The sequence below is a fragment of the Bos mutus genome, chromosome 19 (genome assembly GCF_027580195.1).
Source record: "Bos mutus isolate GX-2022 chromosome 19, NWIPB_WYAK_1.1, whole genome shotgun sequence".
Lineage (NCBI taxonomy): Eukaryota > Metazoa > Chordata > Mammalia > Artiodactyla > Bovidae > Bos > Bos mutus.
Genome location: NC_091635.1, coordinates 54221999 through 54246457, shown reverse-complemented (window position 1 = coordinate 54246457; position 24459 = coordinate 54221999). Strand labels below are relative to the sequence as shown.

At 45.5% G+C, this 24459-nt stretch overlaps 1 pseudogene; it reads right to left on the bottom strand.

Annotated features, from left to right (window-relative positions):
* Nucleotides 1-21962, bottom strand: part of LOC102278193 (eukaryotic translation initiation factor 3 subunit F-like) — a 43115-nt pseudogene extending 21153 nt beyond the window's left edge.
* Between the last annotated feature and the right edge of the window lie 2497 nt (nt 21963-24459).

Sequence of the window (24459 nt, the reverse complement as noted above, 5' to 3'; positions counted from 1 at the left end):
TCTCAAAGCCAATAACATGAAAAAGAAATCTGTCACCATTCTCAGCCATTCTGTTATATGATTATTAACCTTCAGAAAATCAAAGTACCCATTTATGTATGGACTTTTGGAGGTTTCTGATGTCATCAGTCTTTTCTGAAATAGACATTTCACCTCTGGGGTAAAGGAAGGGGTTGTAGAACTAGGGAGTGAAATCTATAATCTCTTGGAGGGGAAAAGAAAAGGAGTGGGCATGCAACTTTAATCACTGATGGATTTTAGAATCACATTCCAGTGTGTTCCACCAGCAACACAGCTTGTTATTATCTTGGGCTTTTTCTTTAAAAGCCACCTGCCTGCTGTCCCAGAGGCCGGAAGTTTGCTCTTGCTCCTTGCTCACTTTCCCTTTAAGGACTGTTAGCATTTCAGCTGGTAAAGTTCCAAGTGCCCTCTGGACTCGTTGGCATGACATGTGCGTTTTCCAACTTGGAAGCAAAAGAACATGTTCTCCAGGGAGGGCTCTTCAAGGTAATTGCTCTCTGAGAGATTCCTGCCACTGCCTTAGGCAACCTTCACCGCAGACAAATCCCTCTCACTGTTAGAATGGGCTAGAAATCCAGAGATGGAAAGATAGGAACTCAGGACAGACTTGCTGAGACCCTTGAAACCAGTGACCTTTCCACACAGAGGAGATGGGGGAAAGGCCAGCCCAGGCCAAGGCAGCTGAATGCCTCCCCTGCCCTCCCCTCCCAGGCACAGCGGCTTTCCACTGCCTTCCTTTTTCGAAAGAGCGTCAGTGAAGGAGGTTGGTAGAGGAGCTACTGTGTTAACCGGGATTCCAAGCAGAAGGAGAACACCAGTTCTTTGGAATAAAGCCTTTAACAAATCACCGGGGCTGGAGGGCTGCACCCAGGGGATGTGGTTCGCCAACTCAAGCGAGAGGGGCTGCAAGAGGAATCTGGGTGTGTAGGGGGTGAGAAGGGGAGAGGAAGAAGGGAAAACCCAGAAAAGCGATAAGTCCTCCCTGGGCCATTACCTGCCACCTCAGGCAGGGAACGTGGTGGGGGGGAGGGGGCGGGGGAGGAGGTGGGGAGACTGGGGTGAGGAGTGATCAACAAGTGGGCTGTGGGCTGGAAAGAAATATGGAAGAATAAAAATGCAATTGTTGGGACTTCCCTGGTGGCCCAGTGGTTGAGAATCTGCCTTCCGATGCAGGAGACTTGGGTTTGATCCCTGGTTGGGGAACTAAGATCCCACATGCCTTGGGGCAACTAAGGCTTGGGGCAACTAACTAGGTCCACACCTAAGACCCAACGCAGCCAAATAAATATTCAATTAAAAGAAAAATGAAATTGTTTCCTGTGAGTCGTGGGCTCTGCTCTGAAATCTTCAGTAATGTTTCCATTGTTTCCCGTTGTGGCGAGTGCATCCTTTTAGGAGACACTGAGGAGCTGCTGAGGTCGGCAGTCTGCAGACCCTGGGTGAAAAGAGGGAGCAGCTGGACGCAGCAGACAGGAGACCCCCGGCTAGGTTACTTGTTCCTCTTGTGTATGCGCATCACCACCCTGGAAAACAACAGCCAGAGTTGTTTGGGGGTGCGGAAGGGATGCTGGAAGCCCCCAAGGTGAGGGTAGATGTGAACTTGAAACTGCCTGACTGCAAAGCTCATGCTTTCACTATCTGTATAGTCACATCCTCCCCAGCCACCTCCACACCCCAGCCCTGCCCAAAGCCCTGTGGTAGTTCATGTCTACCAGCTTCTGGCCCCTGTTTCTGGCGGGAGGGGCATAAATGGAGTGGGTTTTGGAGCCAGACCCTCTGGGTTTGAATCCTAGCTCAGCTGTTTGCTAGTAGTATGATGTTGGGCAAGGTATTCAGTCTCCCAATCTCAGTCTCCTTATCTGCAAAGGCAAGAAAATAACTGTGCCTGCTTTACAGAGTTTTTAGTGCACAATGCACTAAACATTATTTGTTATCGTGATTTCTGACGACAACACAGGATCGTGCCGTGGACAGCCCTGTAGATCCAGCTTCCTGAGCCACAGAAAGAATTCAGGTTTTGAGGCCAAACAGACTGGGTTCCAACCTCAGCTCTGCCCCTTCCGCTGAGTCACTCTGGGCAAATTACTTAACCTCCCTGTGAAAGGGGTGAAAAACACCTCTCCTGAGGTGCAGGGTTGTTGGGAAAGTGGACTAACTTGCAAAGGAGCTGGCCAGGGACTGTCCATCTGTTTTAATCGTGACACGGTCCGGAGGCTCCCATACCCTAACTCTGCTTTACCACACACATATTCTAAACAGCTCTGGGGGTTCCCAGGACATCAGACTGTCCCCTCGTCTGGTCCAGTTTTGTTACTGTTGCTGTGCTGGCTCTTCGTTACAGCACATGGGCTCTAGCTGTGGCGTGCAGGCTTCTCTTGTTGCCCAGCACAGGCTTAGTTGCCTTATAGCATGTGGGGTCTCAGTTCCCCGACCAGGGATCGAGCCGCATCCTCTGCGTTGCCAAGTGGATTCTTAATCCCTGGACCACCAGGGAAGTCCCTGGCTAAGTTTGATTGAGTCAAACTCATGTAGTGAGAATTGTTCCCTCTGTGTTGTCTGGAAACCCAGTTGGCCTCATTTTAGCATCTTGCTGGGCAGATTGGATGAACAATGACAAAGGCTGTTTTGAGACCGCTGGAAAAACCTCAATTGGCTGAGACAGAATAAACTAAGTCAAACACATTTATTTGTAGCTCAGCTGGTAAAGAATCCACCTGCAATGCAGGAGATTCTGTGTCAATTCCTGGGTGGGGAAGATCTGCTAGAGAAGGCATAGGCTACCCACTCCATTCTTCTTGGGCTTCCCTGGTGGCTCAGTTGGTAAACAATCTGCCTGCAATGCAGGAGACCTGGGTGTAGTCCCTGGGTTGGGAAGATCCCCTAGAGGAAGGCATGGCAACCCACCCCAGTATTCTGGCCTGAAGAATCCCATGGACAGAGGAGCCTGGCGGGCTACAGTCCATAGGGTCGCAAAGAGTTGGACTCGACTAAGTGACTTTCACTTCACACACATTTATTATGTATGAGTCAAATGTTCCCCCCTTTCCTCCAGCTTGGGGCTGTTCTCCATGTTAACTGCCTCTTCCTCCTCTTCCAAGGACCTCCCCAAAGGCTTTGGTCCCTGATGGCCACCATCACAACGCTTACTGCTCTAGGATGACAAGCCCATTATAGCCCCTCTAGAAGGCTTGAGTTCCCTTTGTCTGTTGCATGGGGACCAAGGCGTTTTGTTTGGCTATTGTAACTCCATAAAGTTGAAGGACTTAGAAACATATATACCATTATATATGTGGGTAGAGATGCATTGAAATCACCTAGAAGAATACCTCTGAAGACTAATGTGGCTTCCTCTAAATGTGAGATAACATGGTTATTTAGAAAATATTTGTTTTCTGTCGATCTATTTGGCTGTGCCAGGTCTTAGTCGTGACACATGGCATCTTTTAGTTGCAACATGTGGGATCTAGTTCCCTGACCAGGGATTGAAACCAGCCCTACCTGCTTTGGGAGCACAGAGTATTAGCCAACAGGAAAGACCCAATAATGTGTTTTTAATTTTGTAAAAAAACTGTACCTTCTAATCTTTTTTTACAATGAAAAGTGTGGCTTTTGCAACAGGGGGAAAAAATAATTAAGTGGTGTTCCTAACTAGAAAACCCATCCAATAGATATTTATCAAGGCTGTATTGTGGCCAGCACTAGGAATGGTACTGGATGAACAAAACAGATAAGACCTTTACACTCAGAGAAACTGTAACAGGCTGAGGGAAACCCTCAGTAAACAAATAAATACATCAAGACAACATGGGGCTTGTTGTTCACTTAAGAAGGTGCTATTCTCTGAAACTCTGCATTCAGCTGGCCATCTCTCTCTTTCTCCTTTGCCTTTTGCTTCTCTTCTTTTCTCAGCTATTGTAAGGCCTCCTCAGACAACCACTTTGCTTTCTTGCATTTCTCTTTCTTTGGGATGGTTTTGGTTACCACCTCCTATACACTGTTACAAACTTCTGTCCGTAGTTCTTCGGGCACTCTGTCTATCAGATCTAATCCCTTGAATCTGTTCATCACCTCCAATGTATAATCATAACTGATTATAGGTCATATCTGAATGGCCTAGTGATTTTCCCTACTTTCTTCAATTTAAGCCTGAATTTTGCAATAAAGAGATCATGATCTGAGCCACAGTCCGCTCCAAATCTTGTTTTTACTGACTGTATAGTGCTTCTCCACCTTCAACTGCAAAGAATATAAGGAGAGAAAAGAAAGCCTTTTCAGTGAACAATGCAAGGAAATTGTGGAAAACAATAGGAAAGACTAGAGATCTCTTCAAGAAAATTGGAGATACCAAGGGAGCATTTCATGCAAATAAAGGACAGAAATGGCAAGGATCTAACCAAAGAAGAAGAGATTAAGAAGAGGTAGCAAAAATATACAGAGAACTATACAAAGAAGGTATAATGACTGGGATAACCACGATGGTGTGGTCACTCACCTAGAGCCAGACATCCTGGAATGCGAAGTCAAGCAGGCCTTAGGATGCATCACTACAAACAAAGTTAATGGAGGTGATGGAATTCCAGGTGAGCTATTTCAAATCCTAAGAGATGATGCTGTGAAAGTGCTGTATTCAATATGCCAGCAAATTTGGAAAACTCAGCAATGGTCATAAGACTGGAAAATGTCAGTGTTCATTCCAATCCCAAAGAAAGGCAATGCCAAAGAATATTCAAACTACCACACAATTGCATTTATTTCACATGCTAGCAAGGTAATGCTCAAAATCCTTCAAGCTAGGCTTCAGTGGTATGTGGACCAAGAACTTTAAGATGTACAAACTGGATTTAGAAAAGGCAGAGGAACCAGAGATCAAATTGTTGGATCATAGGAAAAAATCAAGAGAATTCCAGAAAAACGTATACTTCTGCTTCATTGACTGCACTAAAGCCTTTGACTGTGTGGATCACAACAAACTGTGGGAAATTCTTAAAGAGATGGGAATACCAGACCACCTTACCTGTCTCCTGAGAAACGTGTATGCATAGCAAGAAGCAATAGTTAGAAATGGACATGGAACAATAGATTGGTTCCAAATTAGGAAAGGAGTATGTCAAAGCTGAATATTGTCACCCTGCTTATTTAACTTCTATACAGAGTACAATCATGTGAAATGCCAGGCTGGATGAATCATAAGCTGGAATCAAGATTCCCAGGAGAAATAGCAACAACCTGAGATATGCAGATAATGCCACTCTAATGGCAGAAAGTGAAGAGGAACTAAAGAGCCTCTTGACGAGGGTGAAAGAGGAGAGTGAAAAAGCTGGCTTAAAACTCAACATTCAAAAAACTAAGATCATGGCATCTGGTTCCCCTGTAAATAGATGGGGAAAAAATGGAAACAGTGACAGATTTTATTTTCTTGGGCTCCAAAATCACTGCAGACAGTGACTGCAGCCACAAAATTAAAAGACACTTGCTCCTTGGAAGAAAAGCAATGGCAAACCAAGACAGTATATTAAAAAACAGAGATATTACCTTGCCAACAAAGGTCCGTACAGGCAAAGCTATGTTTTTTTTCCTATAGTCATGTATGGATGTGAGAGCTGGACCATAAAGAAGGCTGAGCACCAGAGAATTGATCTTTTTGAACTGTGGTCTGGAGAAGACTCTTGAGAGTCCCTTGGACAGCAAGGAGATCAAACCAGTCAAACCTAAAAGAAAGCAACCCTGAATAGTCATTGGAAGGACTGATGCTGAAGCTGAAGTGACAATATTTTGGCCACCTGATGCGAAGAAGCCACTCATTGGAAAAACCCTGATGCTGGGAAAGATTGAGGGCAGGAGGAGAAGGGGATGACAGAGGATGAGATGGTTGGATGGCATCACCGACTCAGTGGACATGAGTTTGAGAAAACTCCGGGAGATGGTGAAGGCCAGAAAAGCCTGGTGTGCTGCAGTCCATGGGATCGAAAAGAGTTGGACATGACTTAGCAACTGAACAACAGCAGCAGCAGCAAAGTGGGATGCATGCAGCAGAAAACATGGCCTGAGTGCTGCAGTTGAGAGTGGTGGAACCTGCTTGAGAAGGTGGTTAACAGAGGATGTTTAGGCTCAGATTTTTTAGGAGGAAAAAGAGCCTGCAATGCACACAGTGCGTGGAGGACAGTTCTAGACACTGGAAGTGCCTGTGGGATGGTCCTAAGACAAGTGCAAACTTGACATAAAGGAGGGAGTCTTTGGAGAATGCAGATGAGATTTGGAGGGAGGAGCCAGTTCACGCAGAGCCTCTAAGCTTTGGTGAAGTGTTTGCTCTTTAGTCTGAATGCAAGAGGAAGACTGTTAAGAGGCTCTTGAAAGAAAGGAGGCTAGGGTGGTACTCATGAGATGGAAAGAGGTCCATGGATTGAGGGCATTTTGAAAGCAAAAACATGCTGTTGGATTGGAGGTGGGGAATGAGGAAGAGGGGAGTGCCACTGATGGCTTCCCATGCTGACTTGGAATTATCCATCAGAGTGAGACAGACTGTGGGAGGAACAGGTTCGGACAGGTTAAATTTCACAGGACTGGGTTTATTAAAAGGGCAGCATTCAAAGTGACTCAGCCCTCTGATGTAATCAAGTTCAATGTAAACAAAAGTTGCTTTGGCATAACTCAAGAGCTTTATAAAGGTTTGGTTCCTTATTTATAGACCTGTGAAGGACTTAAGTCATGTATTCCTTTGAGTTGTACTTGATTTCATTTTATGGATAACAATATGTGCTACAGGGGCAGTTGGTAGTTAGGGTTTCATAAAGATAGCAGGTGTAACCCTTGTGAAATAAATGTCATTTTTTATGGCAAGACTAGAAATTTAAGCAAAAAATTGTGTCTGCCCTGCGGCCTCCTCTCTGCCCTATTGTGACTGTGTGTCTGTGCGTTGACCAGACCTCTCCCATCAGCAAGAACACCTGCTTAAGAGCAGCATTCTCATAGTATCGATCAGTGCGTGTGAGCACAGGCGCTTCAGTCGTGTCTGATTATTTGCTACCCTATGGACTGTGGCCCACCGGGCTCCTCTGTCCATGGGATTCTCCAGGCAAGAGTACTGGAGTGGGTTGGCATGTCCCCTTCCAGGGGATCTTCTCAACCCAGGGATTGAACCAGTGTCTCCTGCACCTTCTGCTTCACAGGCAGATTCTTTATCGCTGAGCCACTGGGGAAACACAGTATCGACCAGACAACGCCTTAAAAGATAGCACTCCTTCCTGTTCTTGTAAGGGGTGATGGGACCCACCGTGATGACGTTTAGTTCTGGCTTATACAAACTGTCAATAATATGTCATTTGAAGTACCGCCCTCTGTCTCATAAAACTTAGGTAACTGAGTCTTGACTTCTAAGGGGTAGAGCAGTTCTCAGCATTCTGAGATGCTCTTCCCAGATTATGATCCTCAAATTAGGCTCAAATAAAATTTTCCATTTCTTTCTTAGATCGATTGACTAATTTTTTTGTCAACACCCTCATGAATAGCAAAGGTCTCCTATAGATAGATAAATACTAGACAATATGTTCTGGACAAATTATTGGAATAATTTCCAATAAAACTTTATGGAAAATATAAAGTGGCTGGTTTCTATGCAGTCTCTGGATAGAAAATAGCTGTCCTTTATCTAGCACTCACTAGTAATATGTGTTGCTCATTCTGTTATACATTGTAAATAAAAGTCCTGTTTGAGTCACATGTTATTTATCATGCAATTTACATATGAGAAAAAAAGGCTCAGGAAGGTTAAGTAACTTGCTCAGAGTCACGGAGCTAACAAGGGGCGGAATCTGCTTTGGACCCAGGTCTCGCCTGACTAGAAAGCTTGGGCTTCTATGAGGCAGATGTCTTTGGTCTGGCTGCATGGGATTTGGAACGAGGAAGGGTTTGCAGGGAGTGACATCCATGGGAAGGCATGACTGCTGAGCAGACCTGTCAAAGTCTCTGGAGCCCAGCGTGGCGCTCGTAAGCAGACTGCCCTTCAGAGGGCTCCTGAGTTGGGTGGAAATGGCCAGGTCCTGGCCCCCCTACTCCAGCTCACCCATGGGCTGGGAGGGCACCTAAGAAGAGCGTGATCTCAGCTCGAAAGCTGGGCTGGACCTCGATGACTGTCAGTTAGCTGTCCTCCGTGCGTCTGGGCAGGAGCCTGTCCTTCAGTGGGGATGTGAGCGCAGCATCTCCTTGTTTGCCACATGCTCTACACATTGCCAGTGCCCCTTCACCCAAGCAGAGTCAGCCTGCTGGTTATCCACTGTTGTGTAACAGATCGCCCCCACATGAGCAGCTTGAAACAGAAACCATTCATTATCTCAGAGCTCCTGCGGATCAAGAGTCCAAGCCTGGTTTGGCTGGGAGCCTCCAGCTAAAGGTCTCTCATGAGGTTGCAGTCCAGTGTCCTGGGGTCGCAGACTCAACTGAAGGTTCCTCTGAGGAGAATATGCCTCCGAGCTCACTCGTGTGTGGTTGGCAGGCCTTTGCCCCTCCTCACGGGGGCCTCTCCAGAGAACTACCCCATGGCATGGCAGCAGGCCTCCCCCAGGGACAGAGAGAAAGAGGACCCAGGGTGGAAGTCATGGCCCTTTAAAACTGAATCTTGGAGATGACATCCTATCACTTCTGCCACATTCTATTTGTCAGAAGAGAGTCAGTTAATCCAGTCTATAGTCAAGGGATGTGAGTACAAGACGGTCAGAAGGCAGGGTCACTGGCAGCCACTGTAGAGGCTGACCCCACAGGAAGGTGCATATTCAGACAAACACCAGTAATGACAATTATAATTTTTGCTGCCATGTTTTGATCATTTGCTATGAATTAGCCATGGAATTTGGCCCTGACATATATCACTTAATGATTCCTTCATTTGCTCAAGACTCATCAGGTCTCAGGTCCTGGGAGCCTCTGAGAACAGAATGATACATGAAGTGAATTCCTGCTCTGGACATGAGGTCCTTAAATTATAATTTGTTGTAATTTGACAAAGGAGGGAAAGAGCAGTCACAGAGATAGTAGGTAAGTGGCTGAGCCAGGAAGGCAAGACCGGTCAGTGTGTTTTCTGAAGACACGTCAGTAATTTTTCTGAAGACACTTCACTACTCCAGAAAACATGTTATTCTGAGATTGTTCTCAAGTGTGAGGAAGGAATAAGTCACAAAGAAGTCACGTAATGTAATTCCAGGTGTACCAAGTTCAAAAACAGGGGCTTGCTTAGCAGGATACATATAGTGGTGACACTGAAGATAAAAGAATGGAAATGAAGCCCACAGGTTAGGAAAGCAGCCTCTTTTGGAGGTGGAAGGGAAAGTGGCTTGGGGTGGGGGGTTCACAAGATAGTTCCGGGGGGAGGGTAGTGCGGCTGAGTGCCCTTCTAGACCTCACTGATGCTTAGATGGGTGTCCAATTTATAATGACGCATTAAACTGTACATGTGCTTTTATTTATTCCTCTGTACGTATCAGATGCTTGATAAGTTGCTTCAGTTGTGTCTGACTCTCAGCGACCCTATGGATCGTAGCCCACCAGGCTCCTCTGTCCCTGGGATTCTCCAGGCAAGAATACTGGAGTGGGTTGCCAGGCCCTCCTCCAGGGGGTCTTCTGAACCCAGGGATTGAACCCATGTGTGTTATGTCTCCTGCACTGGGAGGCGGGTTCTTTACCACTAGCGCCACCTGGGAAGCTCTCACAATAAATGAAATGACGATAAAAAAAACAATTGTGTTGGGACTTCCCTGGTAAGACTCCGTGCTTCCGCTGTACGGAGCACAGTTTTGATTCCCGGTTGGGGACCCAAGATCCCACCTGCCTCAAGGTGCAGCCAAAAACTTTGCATTGAGTGGAACGTTATTTGCCAGGTGCAGACACCTGTGATGGAAGGTAAAGCGCTCCCTGTTACAGACCAGGGGGCATAAAGCCTTTTTGCCTTTGGCACAGATGGGCCCACAGTCTTGAGACCTTTAGGTGTTGTTTCCAAGGCTCCAAAGAGCTCTGGCACCACAGCCCTTTATGGGTCAGTGCAGAAGGGAATTCAGTGAGAGGCGAAGGGATAGACAAGAAGTGATTTGCTAGAGTAGGATGCTTGTAAGGTTCACAGTCAGGCAGGCAAGCGTTGCACTACCCCAAGAATTCAGTGGGTTACATTTTTATAATCAGAGGAAGGGAGAGGAAAGGGAGAAGCTCCCCTTTGTCTTTCTTGAGTAGATATAACGTTTCCATCATCAGTTCCTCCCCTGGATAGGGAAGGGACGTCTACTGGTCCCTGTACAGTTGGGCCAGTACTGTCATAGCACTTCAGGAAAATATGTTCAGGTCTCGGTACAACGGCCGTCTTTCGTTTTGAAAAGTCACCTTTCGGTAAATGATTGATCTTTTGTGTGCCCAGGGCCTGTTTGGGGGATCATTAATTTGATGACCCTGGGTAGGTCGTAGGCCTTATTTTTCTACTATTGTTTTATTGTTTGGGGGGTGGGCACTGTGCAAAGAACATGTCTTAGGGGCCAAAGAGCATGTTTGTGGGGGGCTGGTTATTAACTCACTGAGCTTACTGGGCAGGATGTAGGTCTCACACCACCATTGTTTTATTGTTTTGGGGTGTCTCCTGCTTCTGTTGCACGGTTTTGTTGCTTAAGCAAGTTATCTTGATTCCATCGTTAAGCAACCCAATCTGACTTTGATGCTAAGTGACCTGTTTTGCTTTCAAACAAGCCCGCATTGTTTCAGAATTATCCCATTACTTTCTGGAGTGATCATTAGTCTTACTGTGATCTCTCAAAGCCCTCTGAAGTTCCCTCTCTATCTACAATTCCCTAATGGGGTTTCTAAGCTAACTATTTGATTATCCTATTCTAGCCCTATCAGCCTGGCTCACCACTATGTTCTTAACATGTGTTACACTCAAAATAAATGAGGAGAAAGACAGTGCCTGGTGAGATCATCTTGCCATTTGATACAACACGTCTGAGCAAGTGGGGTTTTCTATTTCTGAAAGGACTGCTGGAGACTGAAATGGGATTCCCATTATAACAATGGCCACTTAGATCATTACAAAGAAAAGAGCAACTTTGTATAAACGTGCCAGGGAAAGCTCACTCCCAGGGTGTGCAAGCCTGAATGCTAAGTCACTTCAGTGGTGTCAAACTCTTTGCAACCCTATGAACTGTAGCCCGCCAGGTTCCTCTGTCCATGGAATTCTCCAGGCAAGAATACTGGAGTGAGTGGGTTGCCATTTCCTACTCCAGGGGATCTTTCCAACTCAGGGATCAAACCCATGCCTCTTTGGTCTCCTGCACTGGCAGGCAGGTTCTTTACCTCCAGCCCCACCTTTGATGCCCCCATTCCCAGGGTGCCTCAGATTAAACTGGGCTTAAATTCACCTCTTTTCAGAACTGGTTGAAAAAGCAGAAGGGTCTTTTAAGTTGGGTTCTTTTTGAGGCTGCAAAGTCAGATCAGCTGGAAACACTTGAAAGGGATTTGTCCACCAGGAGGGATAGAGGGCTGGGGATGGAGAGCGGGGAGACGTCCTATCTCTTTGGGGGATTTTGAGTGCCTTCTACCCAGTCCCACTTTGGTTAGATGGAGCTTTGCTTTCTGAGTTACCAGTCTCCTAGATGCCCTCATGACAGTGGCCTTCTTTTATCAGCTGCAGGGGAGGTAGTGTTGCCAGATAAGTACTGGATGCCTGTTAAATCTGAATTTCAGAGAAACAGTGAGTCATTTTTTAGTGTTAAGTATGGCAATGGCACCCCACTCCAGTACTCTTGCCTGAAAAACCCCATGGATGGAGGAGCCTGGTAGGCTGTAGTCCACGGGGTCGCTAAGAGTTGGACACGACTGAGCGACTTCCCTTTCACTTTTCACTTTCATGCATTGGAGAAGGAAATGGCAACCCACTCCAGTGTTCTTGCCTGGAGAATCCCAGGGACGGGGAAGCCTGGTGGGCTGCCATCTATGGGGTCGCACAGAGTCAGACACAACTGAAGCGACTTAGCAGCAGCAGCAGCAGCATGCCCCAAGTATTGCATGGGATATAATTATTTTTACTTATTTATGTGGGCTTCCCTGGTGGCTTAGACAGTAAAGACCCCACCTGCAATGCTAGGAGACCGGGGTTTGGTCCCTGGGTCAGAAAGATCCCCTGGAGAAAGAAATAGCAACCCACTCCAGTATTCTTGCCTGGAGAATACCATGGACAGAGGAGCCTGGCAGACTACAGTCCATAGGGTCGCAAAGAGTCAGGCTCGACCGAGCAGCTAACACTTTCACTTTCAAGTATGCATTTACTTATTTTTGGTTGCACTGCGTCTTCATTGCTAAGTGCGAGTTGTCGGTCAGGGGCTACTCTTGGCTGTAGTGTGCGGGCTGCTTATTGCGGTGGCTTTTCTTGTTGTGAAGCATGGGCTCTAGCCACATGGGCTACAGCAGTCGCAGCACTCGGGCTCAGTAGTTGTGGCTCGTGGGTTCAATTGTGGCATGTGGGATCTTCCCAGACCAGGGATTGAACCCACGTCTCCTGCATTGACAGGTGAATTCCTGTCCACCGTACCACCAGGGAAGTCCAGGATATACTAAAAGAAAATTATTCGCTGCTTATTTGAAACTCAAATCCAACTATTCAACTGAGCATCCTAACATTTTCATTTGTATATTTATTTGGCAACTCCCAGCAGAGGGCATCCAGCATCTAGCAGAGGAAAGGACAACTGGGTGCAGGAAAACACTCCTGGGCTCCACACAGCCAGCAGTGCATTCTGCTTGCTCGATCTGCTCACATTTCTCTCCCTTTTGCCAACACTTGGAGGTTTCTACCTAGTGTGTAGGATGCACACCTGCTCTGCACAGGATATTTGATGATATTAAGGAATTATCATTAACTATGCAAGGAGATCCAACCAGTCCATTCTGAAGGAGATCAGTCCTTTGTTCTTTGGAAGTGTTCTTTGGTGTTCTTGGAAGGTGTTCTTTGGAAGGAATGATGCTGATGCTAAAGCTGAAACTCCAGTACTTTGGCCACCTCACGCGAAGACTTGACTCATTGGAAAAGACTCTGATGCTGGGAGGGGCTGGGGGCAGGAGGAGAAGGGGACGACAGAGGATGAGATGGCTGGATGGCATCACTGACTCGATGGATGTGAGTCTAAGTGAACTCCGGGAGTTGGTGATGGACAGGGAGGCCTGGCGTGCTGCGATTCATGGGGTCGCAAAGAGTCGGACACGACTGAGCGACTGAACTGAACTGATGAAGTATAATAATGACATTGTATATTTTTAAGATGGTCTTATCTCTTAGAAATGTATACTAAAATGTTTATAGATTAAGCAATGTCTGACATCAGCTTCAAAATAATATGAGGAAGACACATATGTTGTCAAAAAGGAGAAGGTAGATCATGCGACTCCCCTGGTGGTCCAGGGTTTAAGAATCCGCCTGCCATTGCAGGGCACACTGGTTTGAGCCCTGGTCCAGGAAGATTCCACGTGCCGCGGGGCAACTAAATCCGAATGCCACAACTACTGAGCCTATTGCTGCGACTACTGAAGACCCTGTGCCCTAGAGCCCCTGCCCTGCAATGAGAGAAGCCACCACAATGAAAAGCCCACACACAGGACAAAGCCCCAGCATGGCCGAAAAAATAAATAAATAATTTTTTTTTTTAAAGGTAAATCATGCATGCTGCTGCTAAGTCACTTCAGTCGTGTCTGACTCTCTGCGACCCCATAGATGGCAGCCCACCAGGCTTCCCCATCCCTGGGATTCTCCAGGCAAAAACACTGGAGTGGGTTGCCATTTCCTTCTCCAATGCATGAAAGTGAAAAGTGAAAGTGAAGTTGCTCAGTCGTATCCAACTCTTCACAACCCCATGGACTGCAGCCTACTAGGCTCCTCCATCCAGGGATTTTCCAGGCAAGAGTACTGGAGTGGGGTGCCATTGCCTTCTCAATGCAATCCCTATCAAGCTACCAATGGTATTTTTTTGCAGAACTAAAACAAATAATTTCACAATTTGTATGGAAACAGAAAAAACCTTGAATAGCTAAGGCAATCTTGAAAAAGAAGAATTGAACTGGAGGAATCAACCTGCCTGACTTCAGACTATACTACAGTCTACAGTATAGTCTTACAGTAGAATAGCTTTACAGTCTACTAAAGCTGCAGTCAGTAAGACAGTATGGTACTGGCACAAAGACAGAAATATAGATCAATGGAACAAGATAGAAAGCCCAGAAATAAATCCATGCATCTAAGGACACCTTATCTTTGACAAAAGAGGCAAAAATATACAATGGAGAAAAGACAATCTCATTAAGAAGTGGTGCTGGGAAAACTGGTCAACCACCTATAAAAGGGTGAAACTAGAACACTTCCTAATACCATACACAAAAATAAACTCGAAATGGATGATAGATCTAAATGTAAGACCAGAAATTATAAAACTCCTAGAGGAAAACATAGGCAGAACACTCTCCGATATAAATCACAGCAAGATCCTCTATGACCCACCTCCCAGAGTAATGGAAATAAAAGCAAAAATAAACAAACGGAGCTTAATTAAACTTAAAAGCTTTTGCACAATAAAGGAAACTATAAGCAAGGCGAAAAGACAGACTTCAGAATGAAGAAGATAAAATCAATTAAACAACTGACAAAGAATTAATCTCCAAAATATACAAGCAGCTCAATTCCAGAAGAATAAACAACCCAGTCAAAAAATGGGCCAAAGTAAACAGACATTTCTCCAAAGAAGACATACAGATGGCTAACGAACACATGAAAAGATGCTCAATATCACTCATTATCAGAGAAATGCAAATCAAAACCACAATGAGGTACCATCTCACACCAGTCAGAATGGCTGCCATCAAAAAGTCTACAAACAATAAATGCTGGAGAGGGTGTGGAGAAAAGGGAACCCTCTTACACTGTTGGTGGGAATGCAAACTAGTACAGCCACTATGGAGAACAGTGTGGAGATTCCTTAAAAAAACTGGAAAAAAAACTGCTATATGACCAAGCAATCCCACTGGGAATACACACTGAGGAAACCAGAATTGAAAGAGACACATGTTCCCCAATGTTCATCACAGCACTGTTCACAATAGCTAGGACATGGAAGCAACCTAGGTGTCCATCAACAGATGAAGGGATAAGAAAGCTGTGGTACCTATACACAATGGAATATTACTCAGCTGTAAAAAAAAAGAATGCGTTTGAGTCAGTTCTAATGAGGTGGGTCAACCTGGAGCCTATCATACAGAGTGAAGTAAGTCAGAAAGAAAAACACCAATACAGTATATTAACACACATATATGAAATTTAGAAAGATGGTAATGATCCTGTATGCAAGGCAGCAAAAGAGACACAGATGCAAAGAACAGACTTTTGGACTCTGTGAGAGAGGGCGAGGGTGGGATGATTTGAGAGAATAGCATTGAAACATGTATATTACCATATGTGAAATAGATCACCAGTCCAGGTTCAATGCATGAAACAGGGCGCTCAAAGCCTGTGCACTGGAATGACCCAGAGGGACGGGATGGGGTGAAGTTCGGGATGGTGGACACATGTACACTCATGGCTGATTCATGTCGATATATGGCAAAAACCACCACAATACTGTAAAGTAATTAGCCTCCAATTGAAATAAATTAATTCATTAAATAAAAAAATTTAAAACAGAAAAAAAAAAAAAGATCACGGTTGCCTGGGAATGGCAGTAGAGAGGGCCTGCAAAGCGGCATGAGAAAACTGAGGGATGATATAATGTATTGAGTTTTGCTTACGGCAGTAGTTTCAAGGCTATATACACCTGTTTTGTGCATGAGCAGCCGCTCAGTTGTGTCTGACTCTTTGTGGCCCCATGGACTGCAGCCCACCAGCCTCCTCTGTCCACGGAATTCTCTAGGCGAGAATACTGGAGTGGGTTGCCATCTCCCAACCAAGGGATTGAACCTGCATCTCCTGTGTCTCCTGCACTGGCAGGCAGGTTCTTCACCGCTGTGCCACCTGTACATCTGTTAAATCTCATCAAATTGTCCACTAACAAATGGATGTGGTTCATTGTATACAAAATTTACCTTAATAAAGGTATAACCTCAATAAAAGTACTAGTTGAAAACTAAAATATGGAGGGGACACGGCTAGGTGTGTGGATGAGACAGGATTGGTCATGGATTTCTGGCTTGGGGTGGTGGACGCTTACACACAGGGCTCGTTACACTGACCACCTGCTCTCTGAACTGTGTTCAGAATTCACCAAAATAAAAAGATTTCAAAAGATAATACACGAGGGGAAGAAAATTTCAAATTAGATGTTTGGGGATTTCTCAGAGAAATGTTAGTCGTTCATTCATGTCTGACTCTTTGAGATCCTATGGACTGTAGCCTGCCAGGCTCCTCTGTCCATGGAATTCTCCAGGTAAGAATACCGCAGTGGGTAGCTGTTCCCTTCTCCAGGGGATCCTCTCGACCCAGGAATCAAACCCAGGTCTCCTGTATTGCAGGTAAATTCTTTACCATCTCAATAAAAGAAAGTGGTTAAAAAAATAGAAACAGATTTGATTCATATAACTGCAAATGACTGAAAGATGGTTATTATCTGGAAGGAAGATATACTTGGATTTCCTCTAAGTGACTGAAAATTCTCATTACACATTAACGAAAAAAAATGAGAATCCAAAAGAGTGGGAATGTAAAATAATACAGTGACTTTGGAAGACAGTCTGGCAGTTTCTTAAAAACTAAACATAGTCCTACCATACGATCCAGCAATCACATTTCTTGATATTAACCCAAATGAGTTGGAAACTTATGTCCACACACAAACCCGCATACAAGTGTTTGCTGCTGCTAAGTCGCTCCAGTCGTGTCCGACTCTGTGCGACCCCAGAGACGGCAGCCCACCAGGCTCCCCCGTCCCTAGGATTCTCCAGGCAAGAACACTGGAGTGGGTTGCCATTTCCTTCTCCAATGCATGAAAGTGAAGTAGAGGCTTTATTCATAACTTCCAAAACTGCCAAGCCAGATGTACTTCAATAGGTGAATGGATAAACAAATTATGGTACATTCATACAATGTAATACTATTCAATGATAAAAAGAAGCAAGCCACTCGGGGGCGGGGGTGACGGAAGAGGGGAAAATATGGGTCAAAGGGTGTAAACTTCCGGTTAGGAGATGAACAAGTTTGGGGATCTGAGGTACAGTGTGGTGGTTATGACTGATAATACTGTTTAATTTACTTGAAAGTTGCTAAGAGAGTAGATCTTCAACAGTCTCATCATACACACACACAAGAAATGGTAACTACGTGATGGGTCAGAGGTGGTAGCTAATATTACAGTGGTTATCATTTTATAATATATAAATATGTCAGATCAACACATTGTACGCCTTAATGTTACACAATGCTTTGTGGAATGATACTGAAGCTGAAACTCCAGTACTTTGGCCACCTCATGCGAAGAGTTAACTCACTGGGAAAGACTCTGATGCTGGGAGGGATTGGGGGCAGGAGGAGAAGGGGACGACAGAGGATGAGATGGCTGGATGGCATCACTGACTCGATGGACGTGAGTCTGGGTGAACTCTGGGAGTTGGTGATGGACAGGGAGGCCTGGCGTGCTGCGATTCATGGGGTCGCAAAGAGTCGGACACGACTGAGCCACTGAACTGAACTGAACTGATACCTCCTCAAGGCTAGAAAGAAGGAAGGAAGGAAAGGAGCTTGGGAGGGGCCCACCAAGCCAGGCGAAGCCTTGGAGGAGGCATAAATGCATACTGCTGAATGAAAGCAGCCACTCTGAAAAGATCACAAACTGTATGATTCTAGATGTATGACATCCTGGAAAACGCAGAACTGCAGAGACAGTAAAAAGCTCCATGGTGGCCAGAGGTCTGGGGGAGAGGAGGTATAAGTGGAGCACGGGATTTTTCAGGCAGCGAAAGCATTGTCTGATATTCTGCATGATGTTACACGCTTGTCAAAACCCACGGAACTGTATGACACAAAGATGGAGATTTAGCATCAACTAGGGCCCTTCGTGAATAATAACGCATCAATACTGGTTCATTAATCGTAACAGGTATAATACACCAATGCCACATGTTAATAAGACAAGGAAGTGTGCACTTGGGGAGAGGGGCTGTATGGGAACTCTCTGTACTTTCTGCCCAGTTGTTCTATAAACCTAAAACTGCTCTAAAATATGTCTGCTAACTTTTCTAAAGATAAGGAAAATAGAAGAAGCAAATCCAAATGAGATATTTTGGAATTTTTCAATAAGGGAGACGTGCTTTTAAAAAAAAAATTGGAATTAGATTTGGTTAAGATAATTGTGACTGCCTGGAAGAAAATTATTACCATCTAAAGGGATTTTGCGGAGAAGGCAATGGCAACCCACTCCAGTAGTCTTGCCTGGAAAATCCCATGGATGGAGGAGCCTGGTGGGCTGCAGTCCATGGGGTCGCTAAGAGTCGGACTCGACTGAGCAACTTCACTTTCACTTTTTGCTTTCCTGCATTGGAGAAGGAAATGGCAACCCACTCCAGTGTTCTTGCCTGGAGAACCCCAGGGACGGCAGAGCCTGGTGGGCTGCCGTCTGTGGGGTCGCACAGAGTCGGACACGACTGAATGGATTTAGCAGCAGCAGCAGCAAAGGGATTGTGGTTTCCCAGGTGGCGCTAGTGGTAAAGAATCTGCCTGCTAATGCAGGAGACAGAAGAGACTCAGGTTGGATCCCTGGGTCGGGAAGATCCCCTGGAGGAGGAAGTGGCAACCCACTCCAGTATCCTTGCCTAGAGAATTCCATGGACAGAGGAGCCTGGTGGGCTACAGTCCACAGGGTCGCAAGAGTCGGACATGACTGAAGTGACTTAGCACACATGCACGCAGAGGGATTTACGCACAGATTTTCTCCACACATGTGCCCTCCGGTCTGTCTGTTTAGCCCATCAGCATCTTGTAACCGTCCAGTGTATGCACCATTGTTTTCTAATTCAGAAGGGTGACTTCTGCTTGCAAATTGGAAAATTGTGGGGGTGTGTGGGCGGGGGCTTCCAGAAATTTGATGAGAGTGAGGATATGCTTTGAAATATTAATCCAGGGACTTCCCTGGCGCTCCAGTGGGTAAGACTCCATGCCTCCGATGCAAGAGGTGGGGGTTCGATCCCTGATCAGGGAAATAAGATCCTACATGGCGTGGCTGAAAGGAAAGAAGGGAAGAAAGATTAATCCAGCCACACAAACCCTGCTGACAAGGCTGGGAAGTTGGGATACTGAGCTGCTATAAGCCTTCGCTTGGCACAGGTGGCCTCCCTTAACTGTTGGAAACCAGCCTCCCACCTCTGGTTCGGGAGACACACCCAGTTCCCAGGCTCTGACTAAAGGAGAGAGTGAAAAGCTCTGACTGAACGCTGCTGGCTGGGAACAGAGCCACCTATCAGGTGGAGAAACAGGTTGTCTAACTCGAGGGTGCTCCCAAGTGGCTGTGGACCAGCAATGGTCCCTGGCAGAGAGAAGCAAGAAGTGTGAGTTCAGCTCCATCACCACATGCAGAAGCTTGGAATACAGAACACTCGATGTAGCTTCCACTAGTGAGCTGGATACGCGAGCATCACAGGGGCTCAGAACAACTACCAGTGATAACTAACAGTTATTCAGCATTTGCTCTGTACAAGCATTGCGCTACGTGTTTATGTGAAATATCTCATTTAATCTTCACAACCATCACGAGGCAGGTACTATTTGCACCTCCATTTTAAGAGGAGGAGGCACACAGACATTAAATAATTTTCCCAGGTCACAAAGCTATTATGTGGTAGAGCTGGGATCTGAACTCTGCCTGCTAGACCCTCCCACCTGTCCTCTTAAACCCTGTCCTAGTGAAAAATGAAAGAGAAAGTGTTAGTTGCTCAGTCGTGTCTGACTCTTTGCACCCCCATGGATTATAGTCTGCTAGGCTCCTCTGTCCACGGAGTTCTCCAGGCATTCCTTTCACCAGGAGGTCTTCCTGACCCTGGGATCGAACCTGGGTCTCTTGCACTGCAGACAGATTCAGTACCACCGAGACACCAGGGAAGCCCTCTGTCCTAGCGAAGAAGAGAGCAGACAGATTAGAAGGAGGGAGAGCTCTCTTAATGGCTATAATGTCTTTGAGTCATTACTGCTTGATGAGGCTACAGTAATGTGGGTCTATCAGTAATGCAAGACCCTGAAGGGGAGGGGGCTGCTGAGGAAGGTGACCAGCTGTGATGAATGCTCTCTTGTTAGATGAAAGCTTTTCAAGGTCAGAAATGTGTCTCTTTCCCCCAACACCTGGAAAGGCATAGGCACATAGTAGATGCTCAGTAAAAGTCCGCTGAGTGAAGGCAAGAAAGACTGTCTTCTAGGCCACCAGAGCCATTTACATGGAATTATCCCCTGGGACCCTAATAAATACTTGATTGCTTGATGGTGATATTTTTTATTGTGATAAAAATATATCAACAGATAGAACACAATTGACCATTTTAAATTGACTTTTTTTTTTTTTTTTTCACGAAAAAATAAGCTGTCCTTTTAATGATACCTTCAGAGTTCTCATGGGTCATCATCATATAATATTTGAACAGGAGAGTGAAATTTTGAAATTCAATGTTTTTCATGATTACAGTCCAATCAGAAACCTCATATACATGCCCCTGCAATGTTCTCTGTGCTCCAATGGGATTGAGGATGGAGAGAAGTGGCTACCTCAGTCTGGTGCTGAGTGAGGTGGAAGTGAGCAATTTAAAAGCATAAAAGAAGCGGTCCTGTGGTTAAGACTCTGCACTTCCAATACAAGGGGTGCAGGTTCAGTTCCTGGTCAGGGAACAAAGGTCCCACAAGCCGTGCGGTACAGCCAAAGTATATATATAAAATGTATATGAAGAGCATTGTTCATGAAGGTGATTGATGTCCCAGATCCGGTACTTGGGATCATAGCCTGCCATGAAGTGCTGACAATACTCTAACCCCCTTAAAGGAGCTGTGCCATTTTAACCATTTTTAAGAGTACAGTGCAGTGACCTGAAGCACATTTACATTATTGTGCATGCCGATGATTTTAAATGATACACAGATTAACAAAGCAACGATCTCTTTCCTCTCTAAACTAGTCTGTATTAGTGTTGGTCAGGATGGCGTGGGTTATGTTCTAGTAACAAAAGCTCCGAAATCTCAGTGGCTGAAAAAAAAAAAAAAATAAAGCTTTGTATCTTGCTCATGCTGCATGTCCATTGCAGGTCAGCTGGGAGCTCTGTCCCACGTCACCCTCACTCTGGGAACCAGGCTGATGGGAAAGACGCTACCTGAAGTATTGCTGATTGCTACTGGCAGAGAGAAAAGAGTAGCAGACTTTGTGCTGGCTCTTAAAAAATCTACTCAGGGACTTCCTGGATGGTTCAGTGGTTAAGACTGCATGCTCCCGAAGCAGGGGGCCTGGATGCCTGGGTTCAATCCCTGGTCGGGGAACTAGATCCCATATGCTGCAACTAAAGATCCCGCACGTGGCAACGAAGACCTCTGCAGCCAAACTAATTTTTTTAAAAATCCGCTCACACGTAACTGGTCAAAGCAGGTCGCGTAACCACCCCTAACTTCAAAGAGAATGTGGGAGTACAGTCCTATCACGTCTCTCGGAAGAAAGTAGTAGAATCTTTGTGAAGAGCCCTGTGAATACTGAAGTCTGTTTCAGTTACAAAAAGCAAATCATATTTGAATTGGCCAGAGCAGAAAAGACTTTGCCGACTCACCTGAGCCTAGGGGTAGCTGGCTTCAGACACAGTTGGATTTAGGTACTCAAAGATGTCTTCAGGGATCCATCTCCCTTTTGTTTGGGCTTCATGCTCCCTACTTTGGTCTTCATCATCTCTACTCGGAGATGCCCACACTCATCCAGGGAAAGAACGAACGTCATCGCCTCTGACCTTACTCTCTCTTCTGGCTTTCCTTCTTCTGATGCTGGATTATACTGGTGTGTGTGTGTGCCTGCAAACACCCATGTATGTCCATGTATATGATGCTGTGAGCAACTATATTTACATGCTTCTGTATAACTTTTGATTGTTGCTCTACCTGCTACCTGTTGATCTATCCATGTTTCTAGCGAAAAGATTTTTAGAACCATCAATGCTGCTGGTCAGGATTATTATCATATTAGTTAAATACCCGAACTCTGTCAGCAAAGAGGACGGGGCTCCAACCTGTTATGCCATTTACTAACTCTGACGTATTTTATTTTATTTTTAAATTGATTAATTTATCTTTGGCTGTCCTGGTTCTTCCCGAATGGGTATGGGCGTTCTCTACTTATGGTTGCTGCTGCTGCTGCTAAGTCGCTTCAGTCGTGTCCGACTCAGTGCGACCCCATAGACAGCAGCCCACCAGGCTCCCCCGTCCCTGGGATTCTCCAGGCAAGAACACTGGAGTGGGTTGCCATTTCCTTCTCCAATGCAGGAAAGCAAAAAGTGAAAGTGAAGTTGCTCAGTCGCGTCCGACTCTTAGCGACCCTATGGACTGCAGCCCACCAGGCTCCTCCATCCATGGGATTTTCCAGGCAAGAGTACTGGAGTGGGGTGCCATTGCTTTCTCCGCTAGTCGTGGCAGGCAGGGGCTATTCTTCACTGCAGCAGGAGGGCTTCTCACTGTGGCGGTTTCTCTTGCTGTAGAGGATGAGCTGCAGGCTGCACGGGCTTCAGTACTTGCAGCATGTAGGCTCAGTAGCTGTGGCATGTGGGCTTCTATCCTCCGCACGTGAAATCTTCCTGGACCAGGAGTGGAACCCACGTCCCCTGTACCGGCAAGCGGATTCTTACCACTGCACCGCCAGCCAAGTCCTCTGACATATTTTAACTTACTCAGTCTGAGACTTAAATTTCCTAATCTGTGAAATGGGGACAATAATATTTACTTCCCAGGGTCACAGAAATGGTCAAATTACATAAGTGAAGTGCTTAGTATAGTACATGACACAAAAAAGTAGCTATCATATATTGAAAATTCATTCTTTAAAAAAAAATTTTTATTTATTTAAATTGGAGGCTAATTACTTTACAATATTGTGGTGGTTTTTGCCATACATTGACATGAATCAGCCATGGGTGTACATGTGTCCCCCATCCTGAACCCCCCTCCCACCTCCCTCCCCATCCCATCCCTCAGGGTCATCCCAGTGCACTAGCCCTGAGCACCCTGTCTCGAAATAAAAGCAAAAATAAACAAATGAAAATTCATTTTCAATAACAAGAACAATATCGAGCAGAAAATTTGAAGCCATGAAAAAACCTTTGTAATATAAAGAGGCAGATTGCTAAAACAGCATCTACAATGTGATCTCGTTTGTAATAAAAACACACACACACACACATAACTGAAAAGATACACACCAGAGTTTACCAATGATAGTGTGAGTAGGATACAGATTATTTTTAAAATTATGTTTTACTTGGCTCATACGCAATTGGCTGCACATTATTTTGCTGATCTGTAATTCCTCTAGTTTGTACAAGACATAGCTATTTTTATGGAATAGTAAAAAATTTCCCTATAAAAGAAACAGTGGGTGATTTTTCTGGAAGACCTAGCAAAACTGCATGATCAGATGCCAGGGGATGGATAAGGTACCAGCCTATCTTGGCAGGCTTCAGTTGTCTTATTTTTTGTCTGCTTGTTTTTTCACTCTCAGTCGTTTTTTTTTTTTTTTTTTTTTTTAATGAATACAAGCACTGCTATCAGGGAAAGCCTCCCACAGAGACTCAAGGCTGTCCCCGGCATCAAAGAGCCTGGGGCCGTCTGTTGCTTATCCGGATGTGGGCCCAAGTTGTCACTCAGTTCTTCTCTCTGCAGCTACTCTTGAGGATCTGTGATAACAGAAGGGAGCAGTGTTATAAAACACAAGGAGATGCTCTAAGTCATTGGTGATTGAACCCACGATGTTCATTTCTCATATGAAAAAGAAAGTGTGTTAGTCGCCTAATAGTGTCGACATTTTGTGACCCCATGCGCCTCTGTCCATGGGATTCTCCAGGCAAGAATACTGGGGTGGGTTGCTGTTCCCGTCTCCAGGGGATCTTCCCCACCCCGGAATCGAACCCTGGTCTCCTGCATTGCAGGCAGATTCTTTACCGTCTGAGCCGTCAGGGAAGCCGTCATCTATACATACTTAATTTTTAGTGTCTGAACCAGCAAATGTGCTGCTCTGACAAGTGGAAAGAGCTTGTGTCCCACAAGAGAGCGGCTGATAGAAGAGGAAAGCAGGCTGGGGACCCTGGGGGAAGGTAATTCGTACGGCAGACCAATGATTTGAATAATTAATACATGACTTCCCTAACTCTACACAGCCATTTGAGTTCACACAGATGAATGGCCATTACATAATTAGACTCTAGGTGAGGAAGATTAGTATAAATTTCCCT